Below are 13,125 nucleotides of genomic sequence, written 5' to 3' on the forward strand. Positions count from 1 at the left end.
CACTAGTACACCCTAAAGACTCTAAAAGTGGTAAAAAAAAGTCGGACCATACCTGAATCAATTCATTTTTATATTTTGATTTCAATAAAACTCCATTTTAATCATATCTTAAGCTCCGAGAATCGAAATAACATGAATCCGGAGTCTAAAATTAATGTCTTGATAAGAAGAACACATCTAGACACTTTAATTTAACTTTTATATCAGTTATATTTACAGAAAATATCAAACAAACCTCTGTCCCAAAACAATCAAACCGAAAACATATATAATCGAGCATTTCTACGCATATTATCAACAATAGAATAACATATAATCATCATACTATCATTATAACCTGTAAAAACAGCAAAATTAAAGAAAAATTGAAAAGTTAGGGTTAGGATTTATACCCTAATCGATAATCAAGAGGTATGGTTGCTAAGAGAATGACGAGAGGAATGCGTTTATGTGAATGATTGATTGATCCAAGCTTTATTTTTTGATGAAGATAATGATGATGGTGGAGATGGGTGACAGCCACACAAGGGAGAAGAGGAGAGGTTGAGAGAAAATTAGAAAACTAGGTTTAGGGAAATTTTTATGAAGTGTAAATGTGAAAATTGGGAAAAACAAAAGGTAAGGCTCCCCTCCCCTAAGGGGTTCGGCCAAATGGTGGCTGTGGGGTGGGCCCCATGGCCCACTTTTTCTATATAGTGGATTGCTTGTGGCCCAAACGCTCGAATGAAACCCGAAACGCGAAAACACGACTACGCGATTAATTATTCGGAGATATATTAAATACGCGACGAAAAATATATATAACACTATATATAAATATATGAAAATAAAATATCATATTTAAAAAAATTCGGATTTAAAAATCCCAAAATTTTGACCGTTGGTTTGAAAATCGAAAAGATTCGTCGGATAGAAATCCACGATTCGTCTAAACGTACGATTTACAATATGAATACAAATATTCATTTAACACATAATAATTAATATATTATTACTAAAATAATAATATAGGTCATAGAAATGACGTGGCACGGATAACAATTAACGGACGTTAAATAATAAACGGTAAAAGATAACGGAAAAAGTAGGGTCGTGACAGTACCTTCCCGTTACGGAAATTTCGTCCCAAAATTTAAGTAGGTGCAGGGGTTGACTCGGCATCTGAGAACAAATGCGGGTACTTCTGAAATGTCCCGTTCTTATTGATTAAAAACGTTCCATATTAATTGATTTCGTTGCGAGGTTTTGACCTCTATATGAGACTTTTTTCAAAGACTGCATTCATTTTTAAAACAAACCATAACCTTTATTTCATAAATAAAGGTTTAAAAAGCTTTACGTAGATTATCAAATAATGATAATCTAAAATATCCTGTTTACACACGACCATTACATAATGGTTTACAATACAAATATGTTACATCGAAATCAGTTTCTTGAATGCAGTTTTTACACAATATCATACAAACATGGACTCCAAATTTTGTCCTTATTTTAGTATGCAACAGCGGAAGCTCTTAGTATTCACCTGAGAATAAACATGCTTTAAACGTCAACAAAAATGTTGGTGAGTTATAGGTTTAACCTATATATATCAAATCGTAACAATAGACCACAAGATTTCATATTTCAATACACATCCCATACATAGAGATAAAAATCATTCATATGGTGAACACCTGGTAACCGACATTAACAAGATGCATATATAAGAATATCCCCATCATTCCGGGACACCTTTCAGATATGATATTAATTTCGAAGTACTAAAGCATCTGGTACTTTGGATGGGGTTTGTTAGGCCCAATAGATCTATCTTTAGGATTCGCGTCAATTAGGGTGTCTGTTCCCTAATTCTTAGATTACCAGACTTAATAAAAAGGGGCATATTCGATTTCGATAATTCAACCATAGAATGTAGTTTCACATACTTGTGTCTATTTTGTAAATCATTTATAAAACCTGCATGTATTCTCATCCCAAAAATATTAGATTTTAAAAGTGGGAATATAACTCACTTTCACAGATTTTTACTTCGTCGGGAAGTAAGACTTGGCCACTGGTTGATTCACGAACCTATAACAATATATACATATATATCAAAGTATGTTCAAAATATATTTACAACACTTTTAATATATTTTGATGTTTTAAGTTTATTAAGTCAGCTGTCCTCGTTAGTAACCTACAACTAGTTGTCCACAGTTAGATGTACAGAAATAAATCGATAAATATTATCTTAAATCAATCCACGACCCAGTGTATACGTATCTCAGTATTGATCACAACTCAAACTATATATATTTTGGAATCAACCTCAACCCTGTATAGCTAACTCCAACATTCACATATAGAGTGTCTATGGTTGTTCCGAAATATATATAGATGTGTCGACATGATAGGTTGAAACATTGTATACGTGTCTATGGTATCTCAAGATTACATAATATACAATACAAGTTGATTAAGTTATGGTTGGAATAGATTTGTTACCAATTTTCACGTAGCTAAAATGAGAAAAATTATCCAATCTTGTTTTACCCATAACTTCTTCATTTTAAATCCGTTTTGAGTGAATCAAATTGCTATGGTTTCATATTGAACTCTATTTTATGAATCTAAACAGAAAAAGTATAGGTTTATAGTCGGAAAAATAAGTTACAAGTCATTTTTGTAAAGGTAGTCATTTCAGTCGAAAGAACGACGTCTAGATGACCATTTTAGAAAACATACTTCCACTTTGAGTTTAACCATAATTTTTGGATATAGTTTCATGTTCATAATAAAAATAATTTTCCCAGAATAACAACTTTTATATCAAAGTTTATCATAGTTTTTAATTAACTAACCCAAAACAGCCCGCGGTGTTACTACGACGGCGTAAATCCGGTTTTACGGTGTTTTTCGTGTTTCCAGGTTTTAAATCATTAAGTTAGCATATCATATAGATATAGAACATGTGTTTAGTTGATTTTAAAAGTCAAGTTAGAAGGATTAACTTTTATTTGCGAACAAGTTTAGAATTAACTAAACTATGTTCTAGTGATTACAAGTTTAAACCTTCGAATAAGATAGCTTTATATGTATGAATCGAATGATGTTATGAACATCATTACTACCTCAAGTTCCTTGGATAAACCTACTGGAAATGAGAAAAATAGATCTAGCTTCAAAGGATCCTTGGATGGCTTGAAAGTTCTTGAAGCAGAATCATGACACGAAAACAATTTCAAGTAAGATTTCCACTCGAAATAAGATTGTTACAGTTATAGAAATTGAATTAAAGTTTGAATATGATTATTACCTTGTATTAGAAAGATAAACTACTGTAAGTAACAAAGGTTTCTTGATCTTGAATGATTACTTGGAATGGATTTAGAAAACTTGGAAGTAAACTTGCAATCTTGGAAGTATTCTTGATTTTATGAAACTAGAACTTTTGGAATTTATGAAGAACACTTAAAACTTGAAGATAGAACTTGAGAGAGATCAATTAGATGAAGAAAATTGAAGAATGAAAGTGTTTGTAGGTGTTTTTGGTCGTTGGTTTATGGATTAGATATAAAGGATATGTAATTTTGTTTTCATGTAAATAAGTCATGAATGATTACTCATATTTTTGTAATTTTATGAGATATTTCATGCTAGTTGTCAAATGATGGTTCCCACATGTGTTAGGTGACTCACATGGGCTGCTAAGAGCTGATCATTGGAGTGTATATACCAATAGTACATACATCTAAAAGCTGTGTATTGTACGAGTACGAATACGGGTGCATACGAGTAGAATTGTTGATGAAACTGAACGAGGATGTAATTGTAACCATTTTTGTTAAGTAGAAGTATTTTGATAAGTGTCTTGAAGTCTTTCAAAAGTGTATGAATACATATTAAAACACTACATGTATATACATTTTAACTGAGTCGTTAAGTCATCGTTAGTCGTTACATGTAAATGTTGTTTTGAAACCTTTAGGTTAACGATCTTGCTGAATGTTGTTAACCCATTGTTTATTATAACAAATGAGATGTTAAATTGTTATATTATCATGATATTATGATATATAATATATCTTAGTATGATATATATATAGTTAAATGTCGTTACAACGATAATCGTTACATATATGTCTCGTTTCGAAATCATTAAGTTAGTAGTCTTATTTTTACATATGTATTTCATTGTTAATACACTTAATAATATATTTACTTATCATTTAACATAATTAACCAAGTGTATCAATATCTTAATATGATTCATATGTACCTAGTAAGACGTTGTTATAACGATAATCGTTATATATATCGTTTTCGAGTTTCTTAAATTAATAGTCTCATTTTTATGTATATAACTCATTGTTAAAATACCTAATGAGATACATACTTATAATAAAATCATGTTAACTATATATATAACCATATATATGTCATCGTATAGTTTTTACAAGTTTTAACGTTCGTGAATCACCGGTCAACTTGGGTGGTCAATTGTCTATATGAAACCTATTTCAATTAATCAAGTCTTAACAAGTTTGATTGCTTAACATGTTGGAAACACTTAATCATGTAAATAACAATTTCATTTAATATATATATATAAACATGGAAAAGTTCGGGTCACTACAGTACCTACCCGTTAAATAAATTTCGTCCCGAAATTTTAAGCAGTTGGAGGCGTTGACGTATCTTCTGGAAATAAATGCGGGTATTTCTTCTTCATCTGATCTTCACACTCCCAGGTGAACTCGGGTCCTCTACGAGCATTCCATCGAACCTTAACAATCGGTATCTTGTTTTGTTTAAGTCTCTTAACCTCAGGATCCATTATTTCAACGGGTTCTTCAATGAATTGAAGTTTTTCATTGATTTGGATTTCGTCCAACGGAATAGTGAGATCTTCTTTAGCAAAACATTTCTTCAAATTTGAGACGTGGAAAGTGTTATGTACAGTCGCGAGTTGTTGAGGTAGCTCCAGCTGGTAAGCTACTGGTCTGACACGATCTATAATCTTGAATGGTCCAATGTACCTTGGATTTAGTTTCCCCCGTTTACCAAATCGAACAACGCCTTTCCAAGGTGAAACCTTAAGCATGACCATTTCTCCAATTTCAAACTCTATATCTTTTCTTTTACTGTCCGCGTAGCTCTTTTGTCGACTCTGGGCGGTTTTCAATCTTTGTTGAATTTGGATGATTTTCTCGGTAGTTTCTTGTATTATCTCCGGACCCGTAATCTATCTATCCCCCACTTCACTCCAACAAATCGGAGACCTGCACTTTCTACCATAAAGTGCTTCAAACGGTGCCATCTCAATGCTTGAATGGTAGCTGTTGTTGTAGGAAAATTCTGCTAACGGTAGATGTCGATCCCAACTGTTTCCGAAATCAATAACACAAGCTCGTAGCATGTCTTCAAGTGTTTGTGTCATCATTTCACTCTGCCCATCAGTTTGTGGATGATAGGCAGTACTCATGTCTAGATGAGTTCCCAATGTTTGCTGTAATGTCTGCCAGAATCTTGAAATAAATCTGCCATCCCTATCAGAGATAATAGAGATTGGTATTCCATGTCTGGAGACGACTTCCTTCAAATACAGTCGTGCTAACTTCTCCATCTTGTCATCTTCTCTTATTGGCAGGAAGTGTGCTGACTTGGTGAGACGATCAACTATTACCCAAATGTATCATAACCACTTGCAGTCCTTGGCAATTTAGTAATGAAATCCATGGTAATGTTTTCCCATTTCCATTCCGGGATTTCAGGTTGTTGTAGTAGACCTGATGGTTTCTGATGTTCAGCTTTGACCTTAGAACACGTCAAACTTTCTCCTACATATTTAGCAATATCGGCTTTCATACCTGGCCACCAAAAATGTTTCTTAAGATCCTTGTACATCTTCCCCGTTCCAGGATGTATTGAGTATCTGGTTTTATGAGCTTCTCTAAGTATCATTTCTCTCATATCTCCAAATTTTGGTACCCAAATTCTTTCAGCCCTATACCGGGTTCCGTCTTCCTGAATATTAAGATGCTTCTCCGATCCTTTGGGTATTTCATCCTTTAAATTTCCCTCTTTTAAAACTCCTTATTGCGCCTCCTTTATTTGAGTAGTAAGGTTAGTGTAAATCATTATATTCATAGATTTTACACGAATGGGTTCTCTGTCCTTTCTGCTCAAGGCGTCGGCTACCACATTTGCCTTCCCCGGGTGGTAACGAATCTCAAAGTCATAATCATTCAACAATTCAATCCACCTACGCTGCCTCATATTCAGTTGTTTCTGATTAAATATGTGTTGAAGACTTTTGTGGTCGGTATATATAATGCTTTTGACCCCATATAAGTAGTGCCTCCAAGTCTTTAATGCAAAAATAACCGCGCCTAATTCCAAATCATGCGTCGTATAATTTTGCTCGTGAATCTTCAATTGTCTAGACGCATAAGCAATCACCTTCGTCCGTTGCATTAATACACAACCAAGACCTTGCTTTGATGCGTCACAATAAATCACAAAATCATCATTCCCTTCAGGCAATGACAATATAGGTGCCGTAGTTAGCTTTTTCTTCAATAATTGAAACTCCTTCTCTTGTTCATCTTTCCATTCAAATTTCTTCCCTTTATGCGTTAATGCAGTCAAGGATTTTGCTATTTTGGAGAAATCTTGGATGAATCTTCTGTAGTAACCAGCCAATCCTAAAAATTGACGTATATGCTTCGGAGTTTTTGGGGTTTCCCACTTTTCAACGGTTTCGATCTTTGCCGGGTCCATCTGGATACCTTCTTTGTTCACTATGTGATCGAGGAATTGAACTTCTTCCAACCAAAATGCACACTTTGAAAACTTAGCGTACAGTTTTTCTTTCCTCAATACTTCTAGCACTTTTCTCAAATGTTCTTCGTGCTCTTGATCATTCTTTGAGTAAATAAGTATGTCATTGATGAAAACAATGACAAACCTGTCAAGATATGGCCCACACACTCGGTTCATAAGGTCCATGAACACAGCTGGTGCGTTAGTCAATACAAACGGCATAACCATAAACTCGTAATGACCATAACGCGTCCTAAAAGCAGTTTTTGGAATATCATCCTCCTTTACTCGCATTTGATGATATCCAGAACGTAAATCGATCTTCGAATAAACTGACGAGCCTTGTAGTTGATCAAATAAGTCGTCAATTCTCGGCAGTGGATAACGGTTTTTGATGGTAAGTTTGTTCAACTCTCTGTAGTCGATACATAACCTAAATGTACCATCCTTCTTCTTGACAAACAAAACAGGAGCTCCCCATGGTGATGTGCTTGGTCGAATGAAACCACGTTCTAATAGTTCTTGCAGTTGGCTTTGCAGTTCTTTCATCTCGCTGGGTGCAAGTCTATAAGGAGCACGAGCTATTGGTGCAGCTCCTGGTACAAGATCTATTTGAAATTCAACAGATTGATGTGGAGGTAGTCCCGGTAATTCTTTCGGAAATACATCGGGAAATTCTTTTGCGACGGGAACATCATTGATGCTCTTTTCTTCAGTTTGTACTTTCTCGACGTGTGCTAGAACAGCATAGCAACCTTTTCTTATTAGTTTTTGTGCCTTCAAATTACTAATAAGATGTAGCTTCATGTTGCCCTTTTCTCTGTACACCATTAAGGGTTCTCCTTCTTCTCGTGCAATGCGAATTGCATTTTTATAACATACGATCTCTGCTTTCACCTTCTTCAGCCATCCCATGCCAACTATTACATCAAAACTCCCTAACTCTACTGGTATCAAATCAATCTTAAATATTTCCCTACCCAGTTTAATTTCTCGATTCCGGCATATATTATCTGCTGAAATTAATTTACTGTTTGCTAATTCGAGTAAAAATTTACTATCCAACGGCGTCAATGGACAACTTAATTTAGCATAAAAATCTCTACTCATATAGCTTGTATCCGCACCCGAATCAAATAAAACGTAAGCAGATTTATTGTCAATAAGAAACTTACCTGTAACAAGCTCCGGGTCTTCCTGTGCCTCTGCCGCATTAATATTGAAAACTCTTTCGTGGCCTTGTCCATTCGTGTTCTCCTGGTTCGGGCAATTTCTAATAATGTGGCCCGGTTTTCCACATTTATAACAAACTACATTGGTATAACTTGCTCCGACACTACTTGCTCCGCCATTACTCGTTCCGACACCATTTGTTCCTTTCGTTCTGTTAACCCCTGGTCCGTAGACCTCACACTTCTCCGCGCTATGACCATTTCTTTTACACTTGTTGCAAAATTTGGTGCAGAACCCCGAGTGATACTTTTCACAACTTTGGCATAGCTGCTTCTGATTGTTGTTGTTGTTGCGGTTGTTATTGTTGTTAGGATGATTGTTGTAGTTGCTATTGTTGTTGTTGTTGTTGTTGTTGGGCCGTTTGTTGTAGTTGCGATTGATGTTGCAATTGTTGGGATAATTGTTGCAATTATTATTGTAATTGCTGTTGTTGTTGTATTGGTGATTCTTATCACCATTTTCCTCCCACTTTCTTTTGACTTGCTTCACATTGGCCTCTTCAGCCGTCTGTTCTTTAATTCTTTCTTCAATCTGGTTCACTAGTTTGTGAGCCATTCTACATGCCTGTTGTATGGAGGCGGGCTCGTGTGAACTTATATCTTCTTGGATTCTTTCCGGTAATCCTTTCACAAATGCGTCGATCTTCTCTTCCTCATCTTCGAACGCTCCCGGACACAATAGGCACAATTCTATGAATTGTCTTTCATACGTGGTAATATCAAATCCTTGGGTTCGTAACCCTCTAAGTTCTGTCTTGAGCTTATTGACCTCGGTTCTGGGACGGTACTTCTCGTTCATCAAGTGCTTGAATGCTGACCACGGTAGTGCGTACGCATCATCTTGTCCCACTTGCTCTAGATAGGTATTCCACCATGTTAACGTAGAACCTGTGAAGGTATGCGTAGCGTACTTCACTTTGTCCTCTTCAGTACACTTACTTATGGCAAACACCGATTCGACCTTCTTGGTCCACCGTTTCAATCCGATCGGTACTTCGGTTCCATCAAATTCCAAAGGTTTGTAGGCAGTGAATTCTTTGTAGGTGCATCCTACACGATTTCATGTACTGCTAGATCCAAGGTTATTATTGGTATGTAGCGCAGCCTGTACTGCGGCTATGTTTGAAGCTAGAAAATTATGAAATTCCTCTTCATTCATATTCATGGTGTGTCGAGTAGTCGGTGCCATTTCCTTCAAAATGGTCAAATGGAACAAGTTAATCATACAGAATATTAAGAGTAGTTAATAGTATTTCGTAGCATAATATGAACTCATTTATAAAAGCTTTTTCTTCATATTAGCGTTTTATAAGTTTAAATTCGGGTAGTACCTGCCCGTTAAGTTCATACTTAGTAGCTAATATACAATTCAACTACTACAATTCTATATGAAAAACTGATTATAATAATATTTCGCGTTCAATCTTTTATACAATATTTTACAAACTTACAATACCGCTTATTTTACATAAAGCATGAAATATAGCACACAATAACTTTGATACAAGATAGTTGTGAAGATAATTCTAGCTAGTACACAAGTCGTTCAGCAAAGGCAATAAAAACACGTAATTCATACGTCCAGAAACAAGTCATGCATTCTGGTTTTTCTAGGACTACTTCCCATCCTTGGTCTTATGGAACATAACCGTTATGGCCGTTGATAAGACAGCGTGGTGTAACGTCATCAAAGGGACGAGGGTTACGTAATGACCAACAGTCTCGTAATAACCTAAAAACCTCATTTCTTATCCCAATTACCGACTCCGTCACTTGTGGGAACGTTTTGTTTAATAGTTGTAGCCCGATGTTCTTTTTCTCACTTTGGTGAGAAGCGAACATTACTAACCCGTAAGCATAGCATGCTTCTTTATGTTGCATGTTAGCCGCTTTTTCTAAATCATGAAGTCCTATATTCGGATACATTGAGTCAAAATAATTTCTTAACCCGTTGCGTAAAATAGCATTTGGGTTCCCCGCAATATATGCGTCAAAGTAAACACATCGTAACTTATGGGTTTCCCAATGTGATATCCCCCATCTTTCAAACGAAAGTCTCTTATAAACCAAGACATTCTTGGAACGTTCTTCGAATGTCTTACAAACTGATTTCGCCGTAAATAGTTGTGCCGAAGAATTCTGACCGACTCTAGACAAGATTTCATCAATCATGTCTCCGGGTAGGTCTCTTAAAATATTGGGTTGTCTATCCATTTTGTGTTTTTATACTGTAAAATAGACAAGAGTTAGATTCATAAAAAAAATACTTATTAATACAAGCAATTTTTACATATATCATAAAGCATAAGCACACTATATTACATATATTACACCACACGAATACAACTATCTTATTCCGACTCGCTCGTTTCTTCTTCTTCGGTTTTGGTTCGTTTTTCCAAGTTTCTAGGGATATATGATGTTCCCCTAATAGGAGCTGTCGTTTTCCACAACGGTTTAGAAAAACCTGGTGGTTTAGAGGTTCCCGGGTCATTGTTACAACTTAAGGGCTTCGGGGGTTGACGATACATATAAAGTTCATCGGGGTTGGAATTAGATTTTTCTATTTTTATGCCCTTTCCCTTATTATTTTCTTTTGCCTTTTTAAATTCAGTTGGGGTAATTTCTATAACATCATCGGAATTCTAGTCGGAATCCGATTCATCGGAGAATTGGTAATCCTCCCAATATTTTGCTTCCTTGGCGGAAACACCATTGACCATAATTAACCTTGGTCGGTTGGTTGAGGATTTTCTTTTACTTAACCGTTTTATTATTTCCCCCACCGGTTCTATTTCCTCCTCCGGTTCCTCCTCTTCCGGTTCTGATTCTTCTTCCAGTTCTGATTCTTCTTCCGGTTCTTCTTCGAGAACTTGTGAATCAGTCCAATGTATATTCGACTCTTCGTTATTATTAGGTGAGTCAATGGGATTTGTGCTAGAGGTAGACATCTATCACACAATATCAAACATGTTAAGAGATTAATATATCACATAATATATACATGTTAATAATATATAGTTTCCAAGAAAAATGTTAAGCAATCATTTTTAAAGAAAACACGGTCGAAGTCCAGACTCACTAATGCATCCTAACAAACTCGATAAGACACACTAATGCAAATTTCTGGTTCTCTAAGACCAACGCTCGGATACCAACTGAAATGTCCCGTTCTTATTGATTAAAAACGTTCCATATTAATTGATTTCGTTGTGAGGTTTTGACCTCTATATGAGACTTTTTTCAAAGACTGCATTCATTTTTAAAACAAACCATAACCTTTATTTCATAAATAAAGGTTTAAAAAGTTTTACGTAGATTATCAAATAATGATAATCTAAAATATCCTGTTTACACAGGACCATTACATAATGGTTTACAATACAAATATGTTACATCGAAATCAGTTTCTTGAATGCAGTTTTTACACAATATCATACAAACATGGACTCCAAATCTTGTCCTTATCTTAGTATGCAACAGCGGAAGCTCTTAGTATTCACCTGAGAATAAACATGCTTTAAACGTCAACAAAAATGTTGGTGAGTTATAGGTTTAACCTATATATATCAAATCGTAACAATAGACCACAAGATTTCATATTTCAATACACATCCCATACATAGAGATAAAAATCATTCATATGGTGAAAACCTGGTAACCGACATTAACAAGATGCATATATAAGAATATCCCCATCATTCCGGGACACCCTTCGGATATGATATAAATTTCGAAGTACTAAAGCATCCGGTACTTTGGATGGGGTTTGTTAGGCCCAATAGATCTATCTTTAGGATTCGCATCAATTAGGGTGTCTGTTCCCAAATTCTTAGATTACCAGACTTAATAAAAAGGGGCATATTCGATTTCGATAATTCAACCATAGAATGTAGTTTCACGTACTTGTGTCTATTTTGTAAATCATTTATAAAACCTGCATGTATTCTCATCCCAAAAATATTAGATTTTAAAAGTGGGACTATAACTCACTTTCACAAATTTTTACTTCGTCGGGAAGTAAGGCTTGGCCTCTGGTTGATTCACGAACCTATAACAATATATACATATATATCAAAGTATGTTCAAAATATATTTACAACACTTTTAATATATTTTGATGTTTTAAGTTTATTAAGTCAGCTGTCCTCGTTAGTAACCTACAACTAGTTGTCCACAGTTAGATGTATAGAAATAAATCGATAAATATTATCTTGAATCAATCCACGACCCAGTGTATACGTATCTCAGTGTTGATCACAACTCAAACTATATATATTTTGGAATCAACCTCAACCCTGTATAGCTAACTCCAACATTCACATATAGAGTGTCTATGGTTGTTCCGAAATATATATAGATGTGTCGACATGATAGGTTGAAACATTGTATACGTGTCTATGGTATCTCAAGATTACATAATATACAATACAAGTTGATTAAGTTATGGTTGGAATAGATTTGTTACCAATTTTCATGTAGCTAAAATGAGAAAAATTATCCAATCTTGTTTTACCCATAACTTCTTCATTTTAAATCCGTTTTGAGTGAATCAAATTGCTATGGTTTCATATTGAAATCTGTTTTATGAATCTAAACAGAAAAAGTATAGGTTTATAGTCAGAAAAATAAGTTACAAGTCGTTTTTGTAAAGGTAGTCATTTCAGTCGAAAGAACGACGTCTAGATGACCATTTTAGAAAACATACTTCCACTTTGAGTTTAACCATAATTTTTGGATATAGTTTCATGTTCATAATAAAAATAATTTTCCCAGAATAACAACTTTTAAATCAAAGTTTATCATAGTTTTTAATTAACTAACCCAAAACAGCCCGCGGTGTTACTACGACGGCGTAAATCCGGTTTTACGGTGTTTTTCGTGTTTCCAGGTTTTAAATCATTAAGTTAGCATATTATATAGATATAGAAAATGTGTTTAGTTGATTTTAAAAGTCTAGTTAGTAGGATTAACTTTTATTTGCGAACAAGTTTAGAATTAACTAAACTATGTTCTAGTGATTACAAGTTTAAACCTTCGAATAAGATAGCTTTATATGTATGAATCGAATGATGTTATG

The sequence above is a fragment of the Rutidosis leptorrhynchoides genome, chromosome 10 (assembly GCF_046630445.1).
Source record: "Rutidosis leptorrhynchoides isolate AG116_Rl617_1_P2 chromosome 10, CSIRO_AGI_Rlap_v1, whole genome shotgun sequence".
NCBI classification, from domain to species: domain Eukaryota; kingdom Viridiplantae; phylum Streptophyta; class Magnoliopsida; order Asterales; family Asteraceae; genus Rutidosis; species Rutidosis leptorrhynchoides.